Source organism: Siniperca chuatsi, linkage group LG15 (assembly GCF_020085105.1).
Source record: "Siniperca chuatsi isolate FFG_IHB_CAS linkage group LG15, ASM2008510v1, whole genome shotgun sequence".
In the NCBI taxonomy this organism is placed as follows: Eukaryota; Metazoa; Chordata; class Actinopteri; order Centrarchiformes; family Sinipercidae; genus Siniperca; species Siniperca chuatsi.
In genome coordinates, this window is record NC_058056.1 from 4,669,849 (window position 1) to 4,694,361 (window position 24,513).

Here is a 24,513-nt window from a genome sequence, read left to right on the forward strand (position 1 = left end):
AGGGTCTCTCGGGTTAGAGACGGCAGGCACTAGAGGAACATTAAAAAGGACAGCAGCATGGTCTGTAACATGAATGTTGATAGTCTGGAGATTTACCGGATTGAAGCCATACGTAATAATTAGAATGACATGTTGATGGGTAGGGCTAAAGACATACTGAGTACAGTCAAAAGTATGGATAAGATCAAGGAACTCAGATGCAAGTTTGTCATTCTGGTTGTCGATGTGGATATTTAAATCTCCTAAAAGTAAAACTTTATCATAGATTGTTGTGGTGATGGAAAGTAAGTGACCAAATTCTGTCAAAAAGACACCTGTGTGGGGTGGGAGGAAGTGGTTGAGAGTAGCTCAAAAGAGATAAAATTGGCAAAAGCAACAGGTGAACATTTATGGCAAGAAACCCAGAAACCCTATCATCATACTGATGATTACTATGTGTGGAGTTCACACACAGATGAATGGAAAGAGGATAAATACAAGGTGAGCTATATTAGTAGGTCTGTGCCTTTTATTTGCAATGGTTAAATAAGCGGAACTGATATGGCAATGGCTCGGACATCAAACCCTACAGGGCCAGTTACCTGGAGAGACTGAGGTGTTTGACCGGAAGTGGGCAGAATGCCTAGCGGGTGGTGGAGCGTAGTGCTATACTGCATGCTGTAAACAGTATGATAAGTTTGCTGTTAGCATATGAGAGACGTCTCTATTTGGATGGAGGCCATCCCTCCAGTAAAGCTGTCTACGCTCCCAAAACAAGTTTAAATTGTCAGTGAAAGTCACATCATAGTTAAAGGGAAGATAGACCACAAAGAAGTTACTTGATTAAATGTATATATATATATATATATACACACCAGGACATGATACATTATTTATCAAAAAATAAATAAATAAATTCACTTTATTAATCCAAGAGTCATCAGGAACTCTAATCTGTGGGGGTGATTGGAATATTCAAATACAACCTTACCTTGACTTTTCGAACTTGCATAAGAGGCTTCTTTTCCTTTTGGCTGTACCCTTTCAGGGGTCGCCACAGCGAATCATGTGCCTCCATCTAACCCTGTCCTCTGCATCCTCTTCACTCACACCAATTAACTTCATGTCCTCTCTCACTACATCCATCGAACTTGCATAAGAGGAGTAAGTAATCTGGTCTGATTTATGTATGGAGGGACCTACACCCTAAAGAAAAGCAATTTACTTACTACTCCCCTTGCCACACAGAATACTCCAGATAGGATTTTTTTTTTTAATCTAGATCACTGATAGGCACAGGATAAGCGAATGCAAGATAGGTGTCTCAGATCATTCAGGAGTGTATCTTACACTGCACCTCGATAATAAAAAGAAGGATACACTATGAAGACTCAACACCAGTTTATTGAGTGATAGAATATGTGAAGAATATATAAGAAGGAACTGAAAGAAATAATGTTAATGGAACAGTATCACCAAATGTCCTGTGGGATGCTTGGAATGCAGCAATAAGAGGTAAACGTATAACTTTCGCTGCTTATGGGAAACAGGAATAACACTTATTAGAACTGTAGTCAAAAATGAAGAACCTAGAAGCTCAACACTCTCGAAGAGATCCACAAATATTGGGCCAATTAAAATGCATCCAACAAGAAATAAATATGATCTATGATCTATGATGAAGAAAACGAGAGAAAAATGAGGTTTACCAAACACAAATATTATGAAACTGGTCCTAAGGCTTGAAGCTTCTATCATGGAGATTATGTAAACAACAAACTGAGAGGACTATTTCCAAAATAACGAACCCAAATAATAATAAAATGTGTCACAAACTAGACGAAATTCACCAGCCCTACTATAAGGACTTATACGCCCAACCTGATAAAGCTGATATCTCAATAATTGATAAATTCTTGAAATCACTGGATCCTCCCTCGATTCTGTTGCCCCTCTAAAAAAGAAGATAATAAAACAAAGAAGGTTAGCTCCACGGTATAACACCCAAACCCGCAAATTAAAGGAAACATAGAGAAAACTTGAAAGGAAATGGCGTTCCAACAATCTGGAAGAATCTCGTTTAGTCTGGCAAGATAGTCCTATCATACATTCTAACATATAGGAAAGCCCTCCGTAATGCCCAGCCTACTCGTCATTAATAGAGGAAAATAAAAACAACCCCAGGTTTCTTTTCAGCACTATAGCTGGGCTATAGTGAGAATCACAGCTCTTTTGAGCCACGTATTCTTATAGCCCTCAGTAGTAATAACTTCATGAGCTTCTTTAATAATAAAATTTTAACCATTAGAGAAAAAATTCATCAAGACCTGCCTTCAATTTATCTTCAAACACAGGAACCTTAGAAACAACTGTAAAACTTTACATATATTTTGACTGCTTTGCTTCTATTGACCTTCTTCAACTAACTTCGATGATTAATTAATCTAAGCCATCGACCTGTCTCTTAGACCCCATTCCAACTAGGCAGCTTACTTACTTGCTCTAGATGGCATTGCCCTGGCCTCTAGCACCACTGTAAGGAACCTTGGAGTTATGTTTGATCAGGATTTATCCTTTAACTCCCATATGAAACAAACTTCAAGGACTGCATTATTACTATTTCAAAATTCTAGGTGGCATTTGCATACCCCCCCTTGTATGAGACAGACAAACACAGGATAATATTAGATGAACACTGCATGTGGTTGACTATGTGAATTAATGGATACCTATCCCGACCCATTAAATTAGAGAGAGCGTGTCGCCAAGCCTAAGCCCTGCAATTTTCGCATTCTTTATAGAACCCCTAGCCCAGGCAATATGGGAGGATCCAGAGATTAATGGGATTTTAATTGGGGATATTGAATATAAGATAAGCATATTCACAGATGACATTTTGCTTACTCAGAGAAACCCAAAGAGAAGTGTACCCAGATTGACGTTCTTCCTGGAACTGTTTGCCTCATACTCAGGATATAAATTGAACATATAAATAGAACACACATAAGTCCCAAATGCTCTCTTATAACTTTACACCAAATGCTGACTTGCGATGCAGACTTTGAGAGATGGACAGTATTGCCACTAGACATGTCAAACCGAATTGAAATGATAAAAGTGAATGTATTTCCACAGTTTCTGTACCTATTCCAGTCACTTTCTGTTGCAGCTCCCCCTAAAGATTTCAATTAATGGAATAGGATGATCTCAAGATTTGTGTGGAAAAGTAAGATACCTCGGATTAAATATAGGACCCTACAATTTTCTAAAGATAACAGCGGACTCTCCCTACCATGTATTGAGGACTATTTCACTACCGCCCAGCTGAAATCTCTTGTATGCTGGTGCAATCCCGACTAAGCAGCCAAATGGAAAGATTTAGAATTAAAGCAATTTGATTTACTGGCACTGTCTATATTAGATAGTTGCCAACACCAGGATACTCATCTGGACAAACCAAACCAATGGACCAAGGCAGCTCATAGGGTGTGGTTTAAGACCTCTAAAAGGTTTCACCTTGAGAAGCATCTAAGGGTACTGAAATGGGTGGCATACGATCCAGAGATTAAACCTTCTGGTCTAGATATGCAATTTAGGCAGTGGACACATAATGGTGTAACAGCTTACTGCACTATAGCTAGTGATAGTGGCTTGGAGTCTTTTAGCCACCTTTATCATCTTGGGAAAAAAAATTCTTCACATACCTCCAGGTCAGAGACTATTTTAATACAGAAATCAAACAAACGGAGGCTGATGAACCTAACTCGATTAACATATTCACTGATGCATATAAGACTAAAGACAACAAACATCTTGTATCGCGAATATATAATAGATTACAAAACTGGGAGAGGGCATCTGGCCTGGAGATATTTGAGGATGATTGGAATGATATTTGGGAGGGTCAAGCTAGGACTACCAACTCAAAATCCTGGCAAGAATTCTGCCAGAAGAACATAAGATACTTTGTGACTCCTAAATTAAAAATTTTTCAGCAGGGTTCTCAGGGACAGTATGTTGGATGCAGTGTGGTAAATCAATGGCTGATCAATTTCATATGTTTTGGGGCTGCACTTTAATTCATTCATTGGCAGGAGATTGCCAAAGAAGTAAGGAACATTTTTGGAATAGAAGTTGGCTGCTCTTTTGTTGTATTATACCTGGGCAAAATCCTGGACAAACTCATGGCCTGAATATCTTTATAAGGTGCTTTTGGCTGCGAGCAAAAAAGCCATCACATGTACAACTGGATTGCAATTTTCAACGAAATTCACTGTATGGAGAAATTGACCTTTTCCCTAAGACTATGATTTGAACAATATAAAATACTGGAAAATATGGACTACATACATTAAGGGATGTAACCTACTGTCTGGATAATTGAAAACCCTGCTCTGTACTATTGTGTTGCTCATACCAAACCTTGTTCCTTTTTTCTTCTTCTTAACCTGAAAATGCCAACAAAAAGAAAGTTCCAAAAAAAAGAAAGAAAGTCACATCATAATCGCTGACAGCCAGGTGTGTAGACTCAGCAGGCGACTAAAGTGGCCCATCCTTCGGTCAAGAGTTGGGATTGGGTCAGAGATGAAAGCATGGCACTTCTGTGTCTCCAGGACCTTCAACAAGAGAGTCAAGTCCAGTTTGAGCAATTCCGACGGTTGATTCGGGATGTCATTTGTTCCCTTATGGACAATAATTCGGTCCAACCTTGGATGGTCCTGTGTAATTTCTGGGATTTTGCTAGCTATTTCCTGGACCCTTGCACCAGGAAAACTGTATATTTTCACCAACTTCATCCTGACATTCCGGACTATGGAGTCTCCTATGATTACAGTTGTTAAATGGGATGGCATGGGAGGAGTGCAGTGCAGCGCAGGATGCAGTGGAGGTTTTCTTCGTGGAGCTGGAATAACTGCCAGGGGGAAGGCTTCCTTTGAGATGAGGGAGACTGAAGGACATAACCAGGGACTGCTGCAGAGAGGGGGGCGGCTTCCCTCCTGAAAGAGGGCCTCCCTGCTGTCTCTGGACAAATGAGACCCCCTGATGTTCTCACAGCCTTCTTCAGCAGCCTGTGGCAAGAGGAGAAGGAGGAAGAAGACTTGACTGCTGGAGGGTGGGAGCGTCCCTCTAGTGGAGGAAACTCTTGCATATCCAGGATGTTATACCTGTTGGCCAGTGGGATGTCCCAAGGTGGAGGACGGGGGGATGGGTGCTTTGCAGCATGTTTATCTTAGCTACAGTCTAGTGCTCCAGTTGAAATGGAGTCAAACTCACTCACAGTCAAGCTCCCACTCTGGCCCAGCCGACGAGCAACTGTGCCTCCGCTGGGAGGAGTAGAGCTGGCCGTTGCTTTGAGCTTTGCTCCCATGAGGAACCACAGGCTGTGCTGAAGCAGCCTCAGGCTCTGGAACTCCTGAGCTGATGGACCTGGGCCATGGAAGAGTGGAATCATTGTCCGTTACTGGAGTGGAGTAGTCAGGGGAGTGAGATGGGCTGGTCACATTTCGGTTGCCGGACCAAGAGGAGCTGAGGGCCGCAAGGTGTTTTGCCTGGGCCGTGGCGACAGTGGAAAACTCCAGGATTAGCTTGTCTTTCTCTCTGAGCTCGGCTTTCAGACAAGAGATTCTTATCTTCAGTTTAGAAATGGTAAGGTGACAAGAACAACACTCAGAGCCACACTCAGCCATCACACTTGCAGTTAGTCCATAAAAGTCCATTAAAGTGCTAAAAGCTTAAAATCCTCAGTAAAAGCGACTGGCTGTCGAGGCAGTCCAGTAGGCCACATCCAGTTGACAGCCAATTTCAATCTCAAATGTCTGACTTAAATATTTTACCTTGTTAAAACATATAGATAAAACAACTAGGATCGAAAAGTGTAGTATAAAATTGTGGCTTGAAAACTGGATAAAAATGAGAATTTCTGACTTCTGGGCCTCAGGCCCTGTGATTATATTGTTTTGGGTTATGGAGCACTAGATGTTCCTATCATAAGATAGAAGTGTCCCAGAAGTCTCTGTTCTTCTTATACTGATAACTTGGAATGGAGTTTCTTTCTTTGTCTTTAGATGATGTAACCTGTAAACCACCACCCACCGTTCTGATTATGTTGTTTAGCATGCGGTCTAGTTGCCAAAACAACATAATCACAGGGCCTGAGGCCTCATTTGTGAAACCATACTTTGGTCAAAGTGTCACAATTCTATTACACCCATAAACCCCTTAGTCACTCCCAAATTTCTCCCACAAAGACTGATTCTGCCACATCATATCCAGCTCTATTAATACAACCATAGCCCTGAAATATAATCAACTTAAAGAGTTTCTGGACAAACTATATATACTACTCTATGTCAATTTCAGATTGTTGTTTTTGTTTAGGTTGAACGTAATAAACTCAACACATGTGATATATCTAAAATGGAGCAAGCTGAATCAGTGGGATACAGAGCCCCCCTTTTTTGAGGACTACTTTTGCAATTCCTCGCAATGTATTGCGTTTCCTTGCAATATGTTTTGTGCTCCCTCGCAATATTTTGCGTTCTCTCGCAATAAACTTTGCGTTACCATGCAATACTTTTCTTCTTCCATTCCATCAGAGCCATATGTCTATTTCCACTCAGTTGCTCCCAGCGCAACGCAACAGTATATCAGCTAATTGAATTTTACTTTGAACTTGGCATTAAATATGCTGATATAGTAGGCTACTACTGTTCAATAGGCATGCATGGTTATGTAATTAGTGAAAGTAAACTTAAATGAATTCTTAGATCAAGAGGTCTCTCCAGAAGAAAGCAGTACAGTAATCTGCAGGATGCTGTCGGTTTCATACGTCAACAGTTACTGTACTCTGTACTGTATTGTACCCAAGAGGGGTTTCACTGAGGAAAAGGTGATGTCTCCAGAGGCGGAATTACAGATGTGCAGTTGAATCTACCTCATAAATCTAATGTACTGTATTTGTATGAATCAAAAAAGCAACAAACTGAAATGCTGCAAACAGAGTTTGTGGTTCTGTCACAGAAGGAGGAGACAACATGAACCACTTGTAGAGATACAGACCAATGCAAGTTGGAAAGCTTGTTGTGTTTTTGCACAGGGTTCTCTGTTCTTTGCACAAAACAAATCAATGTAACCTTCAATGCTGAAACATGGTTTGGTAGAAGGCCTGTTGCTTTAGCAATAATTGATGTTCCTTATACATACAGCTCCTAGAAGTTTGATAATGTTCTATATGATAACTTCTTTGCAATGGACATCATATAATGTGAGGTGTCCATAAACAATGCCAAATGCATTAACTTGAGAATCTCCACTCTACCTTCCATTACAAATAGACATATGGCTAAGATGGAATGGAGGAAGAAAACTATTGCGAGGTAATGCAAAAGTATTGCGAGGTAATGCAAAAGAATTCCTCAAAAAGATTCTCGCCCTTTAGGGGGCCCTGTAGCAGGAAGACGGAGATCACTGAAGATCAGTAAAATTTACAAGAAATTGAAAAAAATACAGAAATAACTCTTTGGTGATTGGTACAAAAGAACCTGATTTCAATGTGCATAACTGACACATGTCAGTGTCAGGTATTCATGTAGGTTTGCTGATTCATTTGTTTAACCTGTCAGTCAGGTAGAAATGACTTAATGTGAAGCTGGCTTAGCATATAAAGAGCATGCAGGCACCACAAACCTTCTTGTAATGAAGCTCTTTTAAAAAATGACAAACTAGCATTTTAACTTTTTGGCTGGCAGAAATCCATCAGTTCTTTATGACAATAGGAGTGTGAGATTCTCCTGTTATGTTCTCTAATTGGTCTTTAATGTGGGTCATGTTATTTCTGGTAGCACCTTGTTAAAGAGATAGAGTAGACCCTGCTACAGAAGCACTTCAGGCCAATGGGATAATGCAGAGAGCAGAGTAATGCAGACATATACACACTGACATGTAGGCACAGCCACTGGAGTACATTCCCAAGTAAAGTGTATAAAGAGGGTTGCAATATTAGATTCACACAGGTAAGGAGACACACATGCTACAGCTGCTGGATGGTGTAATTCTCCAGTCTCATTGCTTTGATTATGGCCTGGTTGCCACACAGATACACGCACACATACTGTACAAACACATATTCACTTTTTTATTTTGGGGTCAGTATTGTGAAAAAAAAAAGTTGTATGTGTGGGGACAGTTTCAACATTGCTGCTGAGGAGAAAAAACTTGCATGTGTTTGTGATAAATTGTAGATCAACCATAAGACTATTTCTCTCTTTATTTCATACAATCAATCAATAAAGTTTATTTGTCGTAATCATATAAGGTAGAATCACAATGAAATGTAAACCTGCCAGTTCCTTCAATTTGTGCATTAAAAATAATTTAAATAGAATAGGAATAAATATTTGTCTATGATTGGGGTCTTGGGCAGTGACCTCATTTAGTGAAAACAGTCTCTGCCTTACCTTTCTCACAATGCAGTGCCCAGGTCTAGGTGATGTGGGCACTAGGGTACTTAAAGCTGTCCACCGTCTCAACTGAGGACCCATTGATATTTAGGGGGCATTGTTCCTTCCCTGCTTCTTCCCAAAGTCCTCTATCAGCTCCTTAGTCTTAGTCTCCTTAGCTGATGTTCAGGAGTACGTTGTTGTCCTGACCTCTAAAGTTAAAGAAAACTCAAACTTGTGTATTTTTATATAGCAGAGCTGTAGCTAACTTTGAGGACACTAAGGTCATGTCCAAATTGAACCTTATACATAGTACTATTTTACTGGCCACTACCATTAGTGGTATTTAGTATTTTTGGAATCAATGGCCAACAAAAATACTTTAAATATATAATTTTTTTTTTCCAACCAGAATTTTATTCTACATTGTGGAGAAGACTTGACAGAAGACTGCTATGAAACACCAAGTAGAATTTTACACAGGTTACAGAAAATGTAACTGAACACTTAATCAAATTAAGAATTAAAAATGGGGGGGAAAGAACATTTTGCAGACTTTGTTTTTGGTATGGTAAAATTTTTTAGGGTTGTGTTGGATGGATTTGGATACATGACCTCAGTATATCTAAAATTTTGGCTACAGTCCTGCTCAATAGGAGTTAATTGTGTTGGTGGCCCTGCAATCAGCTCATATAAATGTAATCGCTGGCGTTACGGCCGTAGCCGGCACCTGCGCTTGCCCCGTGTGTCTAACCCTTTTTAGTGTTTTCAATATGTATGCTAAGTAGGATGTATGGTCCCCTGTATGAGATTGGTTCCAGCTGCTGAGGCGCCGCCCATCCCGCTTTCTGTCTGGTTGGCTTGTCAGCAGGCAGCCGGGATTTCAAATAAACAGCTCGCCACAGTGCCTCTTGTTTAAGCCTAATAAATGTTAATCCAGGTTTGTGTAAATTAGAACTGAAGCACTCATAACTACCTGGAGACTGGGCCAGGTATAGTTTAGAATACTGATAGCACACACGCTCACTGTAAAATGTTACGTCTGTTTTACATTTAAATATCTTGCTCAACAGCACATTGCTGAAATGCTGTCAAAACACATTAAGACTACATGCAGCCTATATTCTATATTATAAAACTCACCTTTAAACTACATTTAGTGAAGTTTTAGAATCTTAAGGTTGTTTCAGCTGCACCACAATCATCCTCACTCAGAAATATTCACATAATGTCCAACATGATATGCTAACTATGATAGGAATGTTCCATCAGTGCGACCAGTCATAACATGACAAATGTTTCATTGATCAGTGTCTTATGTGTCTTCATACAGATTTGTTTTATTTAAACAGTGATAGAGTAATGTATGGTAAATGTTTCGGTGTTCGGAGATGTTGACAACCTGATAGCTGCCTTACTGTAATGTCCACCGAGTCACAGTGCTATAGAGGACAATGTATAGATTTTATTCAGAGCTGAGGATGAATCAATGATGTCTAGAGATCGCTGTCTCTGTCCTTACACTGATGACAGATTAATCATGAAAGTGGTCATGTTGTTGAAGTAAACCAGTTAAGTTACCTCTCTTTCTGGAACGGAAATCTCAGGGTTAACAAACTCAGAGTTTTCACTAAACTAAACCTGCTTTCTGAAACAAGGATATAGAAGGATATAGAGGTTTGGATATAGAAGTCATTTTATATTACTTCGGGGTTGTTTGTTTGTTGGTCCATATTTGAGCCACATGATTCTGCGGGAGAACCCGACCAAATGGTTTTAATTTGTCATTTACCCATCTACACGCCTACAACATGTTACAAAGTTCTGTGTGGGTTCGGTTCACGAGGCATTCACATTATCATCTCCCTTTGAACACAGAGGCCATGTTTCTGCTTTAAAATCAGCCAGTTCTGTATCCAAACATCTGCCTGCGCAATATCCGTGCTCTGATAGCCTGATGTTAAAGAGTAGGCTAGCTGCCCCGTCTCCTCAGTCCTAATTCTTTCATGCATGCTTCCAGGTCCCACGGACATTTTAATGTCATGATGTGTTGAAAGCTTATCAAGAATTAGTCTATATCATATGTCCCACCCACACCTCCTACAGAGCTGAAACTTTTTTTATCACATCCACTGAATCGTGACAGTACTTTGCCTCACTGCAAGCTGTCCAATTCAGACGTCCGTTACTCTATATATTTCTAAATATGCAAAATCAATTATCTATATCACCACGAGTCTTTAAGCAAATGTTAGCAAAATTTATACAGACATCCTCTCGATGGTTGACATCAAGTGTATAAAATTATTTTGAGATCGGTCAAACAGTGAGTAATATTTAATATCTTGCAGTAATTTGTACTACATGCACAAAATTTTCTTGGATCAAAAATCACCAAAATATTTGACAACACACCTGAAATGAGCAGAATGATGTGTAATTTCTTCAGAAATGTTTTCAACATTTTGATTGTTGTAAGCATTTTCAGTTTAAACAGACAAAAATACCCTGACAGTTATCTAAAACTTAGATTTCTTCTTCTATAGTGATGTGAAAAAGTGTTTGCCCCCTTCCTGATTTCGTATTTTTTTGCATGTTTGTCACACTTAAATGTTTCAGATCACCAAACAAATTTAAATATTAGTCAAAGATAACACAAGTAAACACAAAATGCAGTTTTTAAATGAAGGTTGTTATTATTAAGGGAAAACAAAATCCAAACCTACATGGCCCTGTGTGAAATAGTGATTGCCCCCTAAACCTAATAACTGGTTGGGCCACCCTTAGCAGCAACAACTGCAATCAAGTGTTTGCGATAACTTGCAATGAGTCTTTTACAGCACTGTGGAGGAATTTTGGCCCACTCATCTTTGCAGAATTGTTGTAATTCAGCCACATTGGAGGGTTTTTGAGCGTGAACTGCTACGTTAAGGTCATGCCACAGCATCTCAACAGGATTCAGGTCAGGACTTTGACTAGGCCACTCCAAAGTCTTCATTTTGTTCTTCTTCAGCCATTCAGAGGTGGACTTGCTGGTGTGTTTTGGATCATTGTCCTGCTGCATAACCCAAGTTTGCTTCAACTTGAGGTCACAAACAGATGGCCTCCTTCAGGAGTTTTTGGTAGACAACAGAATTAATGTTTCCATTTATCACAGCAAGTCTTCCAGGTCCTGAAGCAGCAAAACAGCCCCAGACCATCACACTACCACCACCATATTTTACTGTTGGTATGATGTTCTTTTTCTGAAATGCGGTGTTACTTTTGCGCCAGATGTAATGGGACACACACCTTCCAAAAAGTTCAACTTTTTGTCTCGTCAGTCCACAGAGTATTTTCCCAAAAGTCTTGGGGATCATCCAGATGTTTTCTGGCAAAAATGAGATGAGCCTTAATGTTCTTTTTGCTCAGCAGTGGTTTTCATCTTGGAACTCTGCCATGCAGGCCATTTTTGCCCAGTCTCTTTCTTATGGTGGAGTCATGAACACTGACCTTAACTGAGGCATGTGAGGCCTGCAGTTCTTTGGATGTTGTTGTGGGGTCTTTTGTGACCTCTTGGATGAGACGTCGCTGCGCTCTTGGGGTAATTTTGGTCGGCCGGCCACTCCTGGGAAGGTTCACCACTGTTCCATGTTTTCGCCATTTGTGGATAATGTCTCTCACTTGTGGTTCGCCAGAGTCCCAAAGCTTTACAAATGGCTTTATAACCTTTTCCAGACTGATAGAGCTCAATTACTTTCTTTCTCATTTGTTCCTGAATTTCTTTAGATCTCGGCATGGTGTCTAGTTTTTGAAGATCTTTTGGTCTACTTCACCTTGTCAGGCAGGTCCTACTTAAGTGATTTCTTGATTGAGAATAGGTATGGCAGTAATCAGGCCTGGGTGTGGCTAGAGAAAATGAACTCAGGTGTGATAAACCACAGTTATGTTTTAAAATCCAGAATAGCCTTTAAAATCCTTCTCCTCTCCTACAAAGCTCTTAATTGTCAGGCACCTTTGTATCTTAAAGAGCTCATAATACCTTATTACCCCATTAGAACACTGCGCTCCCAGAATGCAGGGTTACTTGTGGTTCCTAAAGTCTCCAAAAATAGAATGGGAGCCAGAGCCTTCAGTTATCAAGCTCCTCTCTTGTGGAATCAGGTCTCACTTTGGGTCAGGGATTTAAGAGTAGGCTTAAGACCTTGCTCTTTGATAAAGATTATATTTACGGCTGGCTTGGGTGAGTCCTGAACCATCCCTTAGTTATGCTGCTGTAGGCCAAGAATGCCGGGAGACTTCCCATGATGCACTGAGCTCCTCACTCCTCCTCTCCCTGTCCATCTGTATGCTTTTTTATCTCATTAATGCTGTTACTAACTCGACATCTTCTCTCTCCATAGTTTTGTGCTTTCTTGTCTCTCTTCTCTTTCCTTCTGTCTCTTTCAGCAGGTATTTCTGCCTCTGGATCTGTGATTGTGGGCCACCTGCTGCCCCCGTATTCCTGCTCGTCAACTGCTACTACAATTGTTATTATTTGTCTTATTACTATTATTATCATTATTATACCTATCACTATCATTCCTATTATTATTACTTTATTAATATTACCACTACCATTACATTATTATTGTTTTAAAATTCTAGGTGGAATTTACATTCTCTCACTCTTTCTCTCTCTCTCTCACTGGCGGATGGCCACACACCCTGAGTCTGGTTCTGCCTGAGGTTTCTGCCTCCTAAAGGAAGTTTTTCCTTGCCACTGTCACCAAGTGCTTGCTCATGGTGGAATTTGTTGGGTCTCTGTAAATAATATTATAAAAAGTATGGTCTAGACCTGCTCTATAGGTAAAGTGCGATGAGATAACATCTGTTATGAATTGGCGCTATATAAATAAAATTTAACTGAATTTATATTTTTTTTTATTAAAGTATTACATTTATAATGGGAAGTCTATGGGAGCTGAAATCTCAAAAACTACAAGTGCTAAAGCATTCATACTTTATAGACAGCTGCCCCATGTGGAAATGCTATTCAGTCAGTTATTCCGCGTTTTATGTTTTAGCTAATAACTCATGAACTGTGAGGCACGGCAAATCAATTTTTGCGCAGTGTGTTCCTTGGATGAAGCCGATTTGACTGCTATAGGTCATGTCCATTTGCGCCTGGAAAAATATTCGGCCATTTTGGATGTTTCATCCAGTCTTCACCAAACTTTGCACATACTGTCTCTAGATGGTCCTGAACAATACTTCTTAGTTCGTTGTTGGGTATCACCATTTGTCTGTAATTGGTTTCCAAACTTTTGTAGGCGTGGCCTGATGCACTTAATGGGCCATAAGTCTTCAATGCTAAATTAGATTGCAACCAAATTTGGAAATGTTATACTGCCATATCGCACAAGTATATAAGATGTCATAGAATTCCACCCATTGGGGGCGCTACATTAACATTAAAACATGATATTTCTACACTTCTGTTGACTTCAATAAAATGAAACTTGGTACACAAGTCCTCCATGAGTATGTGCGTGACATATAGCCCCACTTTGTGGCCATTAGTTAAATACCACCATACTACTTGTTAACAGCCGTAACTCTTTAATGTAATATTCCATGATGACCAAGTTGTACAGATGGGTATGCTGAACAAGTCTGTAGCATTTGATACAATTTCACCTGTAGGTGGCGCTAAAAGATTTGAAAAACTGCTGCTGTAGCAGCTGGGAGCAGTGGAAGCAGCAGCTAACAGCTTTCAGCTCTCACACGCAACCTGCTAATGGCATGTTATTTAAATTCAGTAAAGTTGTACAGATAGCAAGTCTGTAGCATTTGATATAACTTTGCCTGTAGGTGGCACTAAAGGATTTGAAAACTTCTCCCACATTTTTTACGCAATCGACATCAAACTTGCCACATTACATCTTCAGACAGTCCTCCACAAATGATCCAGCCAGATTTTTTAAATTTTAAAAATTGAGCCCACAGTGCATCGAAAATGTTTTACCGTAAACAGTATGGTAAACATCTACTGCAAATTCTCAGATGTTTATGAAAATTTTTTTTTGTTATGGTAGCTCTAGTGTGGTAAATGAACATCTTATATCAGTAGTCATCAACCCTGCTCATGGAGAGCTACTGCCATGCATGTTTTAGGTATCTCCCAACTTAACACACCTTATTCTAATTATTAACTCATTATCCAGCCCTTGACAAGCTTCAGCTGCTTCCTCTCACATTTTTTGCTCAGTTGCCACTAAACTAACAAATGGTTTCTCACTTGGCAGGAAGCTCAGCTGGATAATGACTTGCCCTTGGTGTCCAAGGTTGTTAGTTTGAGTCCTGGGTGATGCAGAATAAACATGCTAATGTCTTCTCAGTCATTGTGCTGTGTGGATTAGAGAAGTGTGACTTCAAGGTTTAAAAACTTTGGTCCGGGATGGACTGCGTTTGTCTTCTATTTTCCTCTTCCTCCTCCTCAAAATGCTATAATTTCTATTCTTGTTCTCATTCTTTAATTTGCCAATTTAAGGGATCCTTGTGAAAACATGTTTCTTTATGTAATGTTTTTATGTAAAAACAAAAACAAATATTGTACAATATGTTGTTAAAAAATCTGACATCAGCCAGGCTTTACCCATGCATCCACATTTTCAGTGTAAGGCAACTACAGTAGATGAGTGACAATTCCAATCAAAAATGAAATCTGTTTTAAATGAAGTTCTAAGTCTCTATGAACAAGGGTTTGAAATTACACACACGCTTGCTTTCTCAATCCCACCCTGTTGACTGTATGTCTGTATGTATCAGTGTGAGTGAATGAGAGAGAGATAGGGATGTTCCTGGTTAGAAGCAGAGAATTCCCAGGGCTCATCTCCTGATTATCAGTGTCTCCTCAAGGTTAGCAAGAGTACACACCTCTGTAATGCAATCAAACCTGATTAGCTGATTAGCATACTACTTGCATAATGTCGCCACAAATCATTACCCACTGAGTGAGTTCATTGCTACACACACCGTGCCAATGATAAAACTATAAACTGGAGGATTTTTCACACATAGTGATATCTGATATACATTACACTCAAGTCAGAAACTGCAAGATATTGAAGCAGAAACTGAAGAAAAGTCTTATTTTGAATGATTAGCGCCAATTCATAATAAAAGTTATCTTATTTCACTTTTCCTATAGAGCAGGTCTAGACCGTACCCTTTATAATATTATATATAGAGGCCCAACAAATCCCACCATGAGCAAGCACTTGGTGACAGTGGCAAGGAAAAACTTCATTCAAGAGGCAGAAACCTCGGGCAGAACCAGACTCAGGGTGTGCGGCCATCCACCAGTGAGAGAGAGAAAGAAAGAGAGAGAGAATGCAAATTCCACCTAGAATTTTAAAATAATAATGATGTAATGGTGGTGGTAATATTAATAAAGTAATAATAATAGGAATGATAGTGATAGGAATAATAATGATAATAATAGGCTGCTTGGGTTGAGAGAGAGCAGAGACCGATCCTAACCAAGTACAGGCTCAGTGACCACAAACTGGCAATCGAAAAAAGGAAGACACAAAAAATCATGGCAACCAAAAGAAAACAGAGTATGTGGTCACTGTTTGACAGGTGAGGTTGAGACAGAGATGCACTTCCTCCAACAATGTAAAACATTCAATGAAATAAGGAACATTTACTTTAACAAGTTCAACTCTGTAATCTCAGATTTCAAAGAGCTAAATTACCTTTCAAAATTAAAAATACTAGGAGAAGGAGGGGGCATATCTTGCTGCCCAATATATATCAACATGCCACAACCTGAGGGACAATGAATGACCTAGACACACACACAAACACACACACACATTCATAAATAAAATCTAGTGTCTCTGGGTGAGACACTAGATGGAGAGGCATGGGCAACAGGGACTATATATTATACTATACAGCCTACAGAGAATATTGGAGGTGAGTGAACTTGGTACAACAAAGCTAACTTCAGGTTAGGTAAAGTTGACACACAAGTGACCTCATCGGTCGCCAATATCAGTTCCAAATATCATGTTTAAAAATATCTTTATGAGCCTAAATGGCTGTGACTGGATCTGAAGACTGAAGATTAGAATCTTTACATATCAGACACAATATGATTTTATCTCTCGACTGCCAACACCAGCTGGTACAGACTGGAACAGACCCTGTCCAACTTGGTCCCATCAGTCGCTATGCCCAAGCATAGTGCAAATACCACCTAGAATTTTTAAAACAGTAATAATGTAATGGTAGTGGTAACATTAATATTAATAAATTAATAATATTAGGAATGACAGCTATAGGAATAATAATGATAGTATAACTGTAGTAGCAGTTGTCGAGCAGGAACACAGGGGCAGAAAGTGGCCCACAACCACAGATCCAGTCTCTGCAGCTCCAGAGGCAGAAATACCTGCTGAAAGCTAAGAAAAAAGTTAATGCTCCCCAGAGAATGCCATCTAAAGATTTTGGTGAATATTGCCTCATTGACTGCATTATTTAGGGCTGTGGTGGTGGAGGACATCTCTCAGGCTGCACCGTAGTCCCTCACCTCCACATTCCAGTCAGAGCTCAGGGATATGACTTGCACTTATATATGTATACCAGTCCAGTTGAGAGAACATCACATCTGCAGCTTTTGCCTCTGGTGGCAACCAATAGCAACAGTCCATAAAGGTCCCTATACACTGTGAGATAACAGTAATCTTTCAGGTTCATTGCATGACACACTGTGCGAGATGGGTCTGTGGCCAGACACGTAAATATTTGTAAGAAACGATTGCCCATTTGGCAAGTCGCATCACCCTTTTCACACCTTCACCTCACATTTTAGGAACACTGAAAAAGCTATTAAAAACACGGGGTCGCACAATACAAGATGCATTGTGGGTTCAAAAAATCATATATGTTTTGGTTCAGGAGTGATTTGGTTTGGCCACACTCTAGTTTATTGCTGAATGCAGTGACAAGATCTGTGACAAATTGCAAATAGTAAGCATGTTTCATTTGAAGGGATCCTCTCCAGAGGCAGTTAAATCGCTTGAGGACAGCATGAGGGGCTGCCAGATGTGTATTCTGGCTAGTGCCTTTGGAAGTTGCACACAACAACAGCTGCATCAACTGGTAGGACGGCCCTCTGATAAAATCTTCATCTCAATCTGTGTCAGCGAGTACAGTATTAGTTTTGACGCACATCATCACTCCATCCAATCCATCTGCGGCACTCTCATGTTGTGAAAATGCAGCAAAGAAAAAACAAGGTTCAGCCAAAGTGCTAGCACTGTTATTTTAATTTTGTTCACGAATTGCATGTAGCAGAGAAATATGCCAATGTGGTTTCTAGGTGTACTCTGTATGTCTTACAGTGTTGGTGCCAGCCAGTGCATTGTGTCACTTCATGCTGTATTCTCATTGGTTGGCTTACACAATTGGGTCAAAGCAGCAGTTATGCGGTAGTGACTTGTCCTGCATTTCTGAACTGTTTTGGGTTGAAAACCAAATCTTTTACCAAGTTTCTCTCACGATTGTCAACTTTTGTCAGGGACAACCCAAAATCAGTGTATAGGGGCTGTTAGAGAGCACAGCGTTGAAGTTAGCTGAATGAATCCAGTTCCATCAGTATGTGTGTAGTCCTTTAACTCCATACCCAGCTGGCCCCACATTGGGTTCACTGAGTTCATAAAGAGTTGAGCGATAGCCTGACTGCTTACTTATAGGGGATTACCCCACTCGATTGGATGGTCAATGCATCCATCTTCTCAGGGCGCCGAGGTGGAACCTCTTAGGGGGAACCACGAGCCAAGACCATTAGTGGGCTACGCACACTGATAGAACTGAAAGTCTATCCAGAATAACTTTTGTTTTTGTTTATCACTTGAGCCTTAAAGTGGAATGTTTAGGTTTGATATGATTCCACACATCACTTTTGTGATCCTACCGTAATATTTTCCATAAAAATAATCAATCCCTTAATCAATTAAATCAGCCCAAAATATTGTTTAATTGCAACTATCAGTTAAATTCTATTGGTTGTTGCAATGGGACCAAACCCTAAAATTCTGTTGCTAAGAAAAAATAGAAAAAGAGGGAAGCAGAGAGGCAGACAGGGAAGGACATGGGGAATACATGAATGCAGTGCTGTGCTCTCCCTGTTTTGTCTGGGTTTGTTGTTTTTGTTATCACCACTGTTTGTTGGCATATTTATTTATTTATTTATTTATACAGCACTTATCAAACCAAAGTTACAAAGTGCTTCACATAGCAAGCAAAAAACACATAAAACATAAAACAAAAACAAATAAAACACAGCAGTAATAGAATAAAAATATTAAACGAACCATAATAAATAATACAAACAAAAATCAGATGAAATCAGAGAAATCAGAGAAATAAAAGTACGTTTTAAGGTTAGATTTAAGAAGCCGCTGACTCAGCCTGACGTATTTCCTCGGGCAGGAAGTTCCAGAGTCTCGGGGATCTTATTTCAAAAGCTCTGTCCTCCTTAGTCTTCGGTCAAGAGTCTGGAACACATAAAAGGCCCCTGCTAAAGGATCTCAAGGTGTGAGCAGGGTCGTACAGGGATAAAAGATCTGAGATATACTGAGAATTCAGACTGTTAAGTGACTTGTAATTAATTAAAAGCACCTTAAAATCAATTCTAAAACATACCGGAAGCCAGTGTAAAGAGGCCAAAACTGGGGTGTATGATATCTGCCTGCATGGGGCACGGCCCAGTATGGGACTGAATGAACAACCCCGGTGCAAGTGGATCGCCAAGTGTGGCTTTGGTCTGAATCACATGACAAGGTGTTAGTGTGTTGTAACCTTCTGTTATATTTAGATAGTGTATTGATACTATATACTGAGTATAGTGAATCACATATGTGCAGTATAAATAGTGGATGTTTGCATGGATGAATCAGTGTTCAGAGATACATGTGGATATACACTGACACCTATAAACATGCATTATATACATCCATAAATTATATATAACTACACTATAGTCAACCACTGTGCAGGTGAATTTGTTCCTGTGTGCATGGAGACAGCATGTTGTAGATGATGTGGCCAATTTCAAAGGGGCATTCCACAAAGGTTAGAAATGAAGATGATTTTACTCATCATGGTTAGTCCTACTTAGCCTGTAAAAAAAGTTGTATGATGTGTCATGTGGTGGTACCTCAATAAATTCTGAACAAAATAACCCCAGTGATGTTATCAGCATTGTCTCAGCTTGGGCTCGGAGACTACAAACAGAAAGCCTTCATTGTCAACTGTGTATGTGGAGTTTAAAAGACATGGGCCGGCTTTTCGGGTGTTCACCAAGAAAAGTGAGATTCTTTTTTACAAGATGGGTTTCTTCTAGAGGTTTAACCGAATATGAATACATAATACATATATGCACAGATCATTTACTTTGAACAGATACGAAAAACATCAGAAATTATGTTGTAATATTTGCAGCCCAAATCGCAGTAATATTTTTGGACATAACTATACTCAATTACCTTGGGGCTAGTAACACAATAAGAGAGATAATTAAATAGGTTCTAAGCAAACCCCCAGTAACCAAATTAAATAAAGAAATCTAACTCCAGTTGTTTGCCCTACTAAAATAGTTTACATGTATGTAAGGTCGGCATATCACAATCAATCAATCAATTTAAGTTGATAATTAAATCTTATAACTGATAAGAATAATGAAAAGCAAACCACCATTTGCCAACAAAAGTAATTTCCGGGGTGAAACCCATTAACCCATACGTGAAGCCTCAAACAGTAGCATTGCTTAGTTCTCGTGCACCTGATCAAACCAACGAGGCAAAGCCTCTCCAGGTTTAACAAGAACTGCATTTCACCTTGATTTTACATGCCCTGTAGGCACACCCATCCACCTACCCCCCTCTTTCACTGATGCTGGGCTATCCCCACCCTCCATGTCTGGCTCACTTACCAGCACTCAGTCAAGCGCAGAAAACACAACTGTCCAAGCATCCCCCCTCAGTTACCAGCCTTCAATCCTTTTTGGCAGCCAGTTTGATTTTGATTATATTTCATGGTGAGTTCATATATATTTTCAGGGGATTAAAATCATAACCATACCACTGATTTCTATCTAAATTAAGATAATGTTAGTGGAAGATCTGCCCTTTTTAAAGATCAAATATGCCTACTGGCTGACTAGTAGTCGTAGACATATTTTTTAATTCTAGCCAAAATAATCAAGAGCCTTCTCTCTCCACAGCCTGTATGAGCATCTGTCATTGCTGGCAGCTCAGTAAGGGCTCAGCACACATGTTCACTTGTCCCTTCTCAACAGATAAACTTCCTTTTGTTCCATTGGAAAGTATGCCCTTTGTTTTATCAAGAAAGACCAGCAAATGTAAAATCTATTAATGCATGAATCACAAATGCAGACCCACTTGCTCAAATGGACTTGTTGAAATTGTTGAAAGAGTAGCAATTTGCACCCAAAATACTAATCCTTTCAGAAACTAAATAATTCAAAATTACTGAGACAACTTGGTGATAACTGGTTCAAATGTAGCAAATACTGATGATATCTAGGTTTGGAAAAATGTGATGGGTAATATGTAGTGAAATTTTTACTTTACAGATTATCAGCAAGTAAGATTTGAGGTCAATTCAAGAACAGAGACAATCTCTGCAGTTACTACAGATCACAGGGGGACTGCAACTAATACTAGTCCTGTGTTAATAGGGCTTTAGACAAGTCTGTTAGTTTGATGAGTAATGGGATGGTTGTGTTACCAGGTGTTCAGACATAACAGAACAGTACTACAGTATGTTTACAAAAAATGCAAAAGGACGCTTGGGTGACTGTGTGTAGCTTCAGGAACTTGTTAGATGATGAAATACAATCCAGGAATGTCGGTTTGAGTATCATCCACGAGTATGAAGGCTTATCAAATGCCAAAAACTGCAGTGTTTTATATTTGGAAGGATTTTACAACTCTGGAAAGTTATCACAGCAACAACTATTTTATCCTCCATCTTGATAATCACCTGGTAAAAAAATGCTGTTCACATTACAAAGTCATCTACCAGGAATGTGTGATTGCACATAATTGATTGGCCAGTCCAGTGTGTTGTTGGATAATGTCGCATTGTGTTGTGGCTAAAGTTGAGCCAGGTTCAATGACCTTACATTTTCTTTGCCCGAGCCCTCTGTGTTGGTACTACCACTACATCAAGAATCATAGGTGTATTTAACCTAAAATGGTAGGTGAACAAAATTGCATTAAGACACTGAGCATGATCAGAGAATGAAGGTAATAAAAATGAACAAAATTGGGAACTGGTAGTGATTTTAGAAAGAGGAGAGAGAGGTCAGGGAAAGAGGGGAAGAGTAAATAGGGAGTGAATTAACAGTGAAAATGACAACAGAGACAGCAGGGGAAGGCAAAGCACTGACAGAGATAACAGAAGTAGAGAGGGAGATTAAGAGAATATTAAAGTAGAAAGAGAAAAAAAGTAACAAAAAGAAATCTAAAAAAATTTAAATGAGAAGAGAAGCACTCTGTTTCAGCCCATGACAATAAAATATGACTTCTCGACGACATGGTTCTCTATCTGCCATACTGCCACCATTGACATGCCATGCAAATAGAGCCAGAATGGAGAATCTTGTCTGCCTAACAGGAGGTGACAGGGAGCCTGATGCCTAATAATGTCTACCATCTCGCTTAGAGATTAGACACAGCAACAAGGAAGAGAGACAGGTGGTGAGGGGAGAGGAATCTCCAGGAGCTTACACAAGCTTTGTTCTGTGAATTGGGGAAGCCATTACAGGTGTACACAGCAGGCTGCGACCAATTACAGCTTCTCAAGGAAAACACCCAAAGATATATTTCTGTATTGGAGCTGCTAATTCTTTCTACTAGCACGCTCCAGGACCTTTAAATTCCACATTTTCATGCTGATTCAATTTGTGTACCTCAACCACAGTATGGCACCCCTCTTCAATGCAACACCAAGTCTTCACTACTGGAGTGAATGTACTTCATTACTTCATTATTTCTGAATGTATTGTAATGTTAATTTTTCCAGGTAAGAGATAAAAGCGGGAGTAAGCAGAGACAGATAAAAGTACTGTATATTTGTTAAGATTTCCTTTCGGTTACAATGTGACTAAAATTTTAGGTAGGTTATGTAACTCATTATTTAGGCACTAAAAAGGGAGAAGAATGACTATGAACATGGAAAGAAAATAATTTTTCAGAAAAACTACAAATTAAAAACAATTGCACACAATTACACATATTTCTGTCAGTTGACAGAAATGACAAAAATTCAACAATACCACCCAGTTCTGCCTTTGTGTGTGCATGTGTGTGTTAAAGTTATGCTGTGATTGTGAAAAAAGGTGCCTATAGCACCTGTAGTACTGCTATTATTATTATTGCCACATTTCAACAGCAGTGGAGGTATGTCTGTCAAGTGTGCATGTGTACAGTATGGTCAGAAAAAACATTGCAGGAGTGTGGCAGAAACGCCCTTAAAAAGGAATGTTTGCACTGTGTAGCCAGCAGCAGAATTGAATGTAGACGGCAATACAAATTACTGTACAACATTTGAGCAAAGGTGGGATGAAAGATTGACTGAGGGACTAAGAGGAGAAATTATTCTATTCCCATCAAACTAGATATAAGTTCTAACTAACATTTCCAAGGCACATTTTAAGTGTATTGTTTTTTCTGCGCAAAAAGTAAAAAAACAAACAACATATGTCACATATTATGCAGCATATAGCTTTTGGCAATAAATAGGGCAGAATTAATTTAGCAGATTTTTGAATGGAGTTTGGTCTGACATTGTTTTGTGCTATTCCAGGCAAATTAAACCTGGTAAATGTCCCATGTTTTGGGATTTCACGTTTGGTTTTATTCATAGACTTATTAAAGATGTTTAATGAAAACTATGAAGTTCATGACTAGACGAAACCATTTTAGAATGCTGCGGAGAAAAGTTGCAGTGGTGTAAACTCCCCCGTCTCAGCTGGAATCAAGCCTAAATTGATTCCAGGAGAGGATACCAGTAGTGGATACTGTCCTCACGTACCCCCGTTTACACAGTGATCCGGATACTTTCCAGATGTTTCCTGTCTCTCCCACAACCCCTTTTTCCTAGTGATAATGTGTTCAACTTATATTATTACATTGTATTATTATACTGTATTATCATCATCAACCGGTAAACCCACTTGGTACCTCACACTTATTTTATCTTATACTGATACCCACCTGGTACTTAATTTATTTTCTGACCTGTTTTACAATGTATTGTATTATATTTTTTGCTAGTACTTTCTCCTGTGTGCACTGACGTAAAGGCGAGCTGCTGTAACAAAGAGTTTCCCTTCGGGGATCAATAAAGTATTTCTGATTCTGATTCTGAACCTGTTCCTCCCATGATAGTTTAAGAAACCTTGTATTCTTAAAACTGGGTTATAAATCATATACGAAAACTATTCCATATGCAGCAGTACCTGCCTGAACTGGACTTGACATCAAGAACTGCTCTGAATGTCACATGCTTCCATTGTTCACTAATCTTCCTCAATCCTTTTTTGGCAGCCTCAGCTAGGGCCTTACTTTCCCAGGCTGTGTACATGCTGCAACATGGGTGTAGGGTCTCTGGAGCCCTAGATAGATTGTTTCTTGAACATTCATAGTGCAGTCTCAGCAAGGGGCTTACACAATGGAATGGACTAACAAAGTAACATTAATATTGTACTGCTTAACCACTGCTGGATCATTTTACTGTTAAAACAGATAAATAAGAAGCTCCTACAGTAGCTGCAACACTTTCTCAGGTGACTAAGAATGTCAATGCAGGACTTGATAAGACTCTCAACAAGAACAGTCGACAATTATATAGAGAGAGGTATTATAGTAGGGTTGCAGTGTACCCCTCATTACAAAGATGAATGCACATTTGAGAGTCCAGTGGTGCAAAAACAATAGGCACTGGTCTACAGATGTGTGTGTGTATATATATATATACACACACACACAACAATTTTTTTATTTTTACAAAGTTCTATGGTGATTTGTACCAGAGC

At 39.5% G+C, this 24,513-nt stretch overlaps 1 protein-coding gene across 20 annotated transcripts in view; it reads right to left on the reverse strand.

The window, feature by feature from the left end:
- The window catches only part of nrxn3a (neurexin 3a), a 296,866-nt gene that overhangs the window by 229,200 nt on the left and 43,153 nt on the right, over positions 1-24,513 (reverse strand). The window lies entirely within an intron of this gene.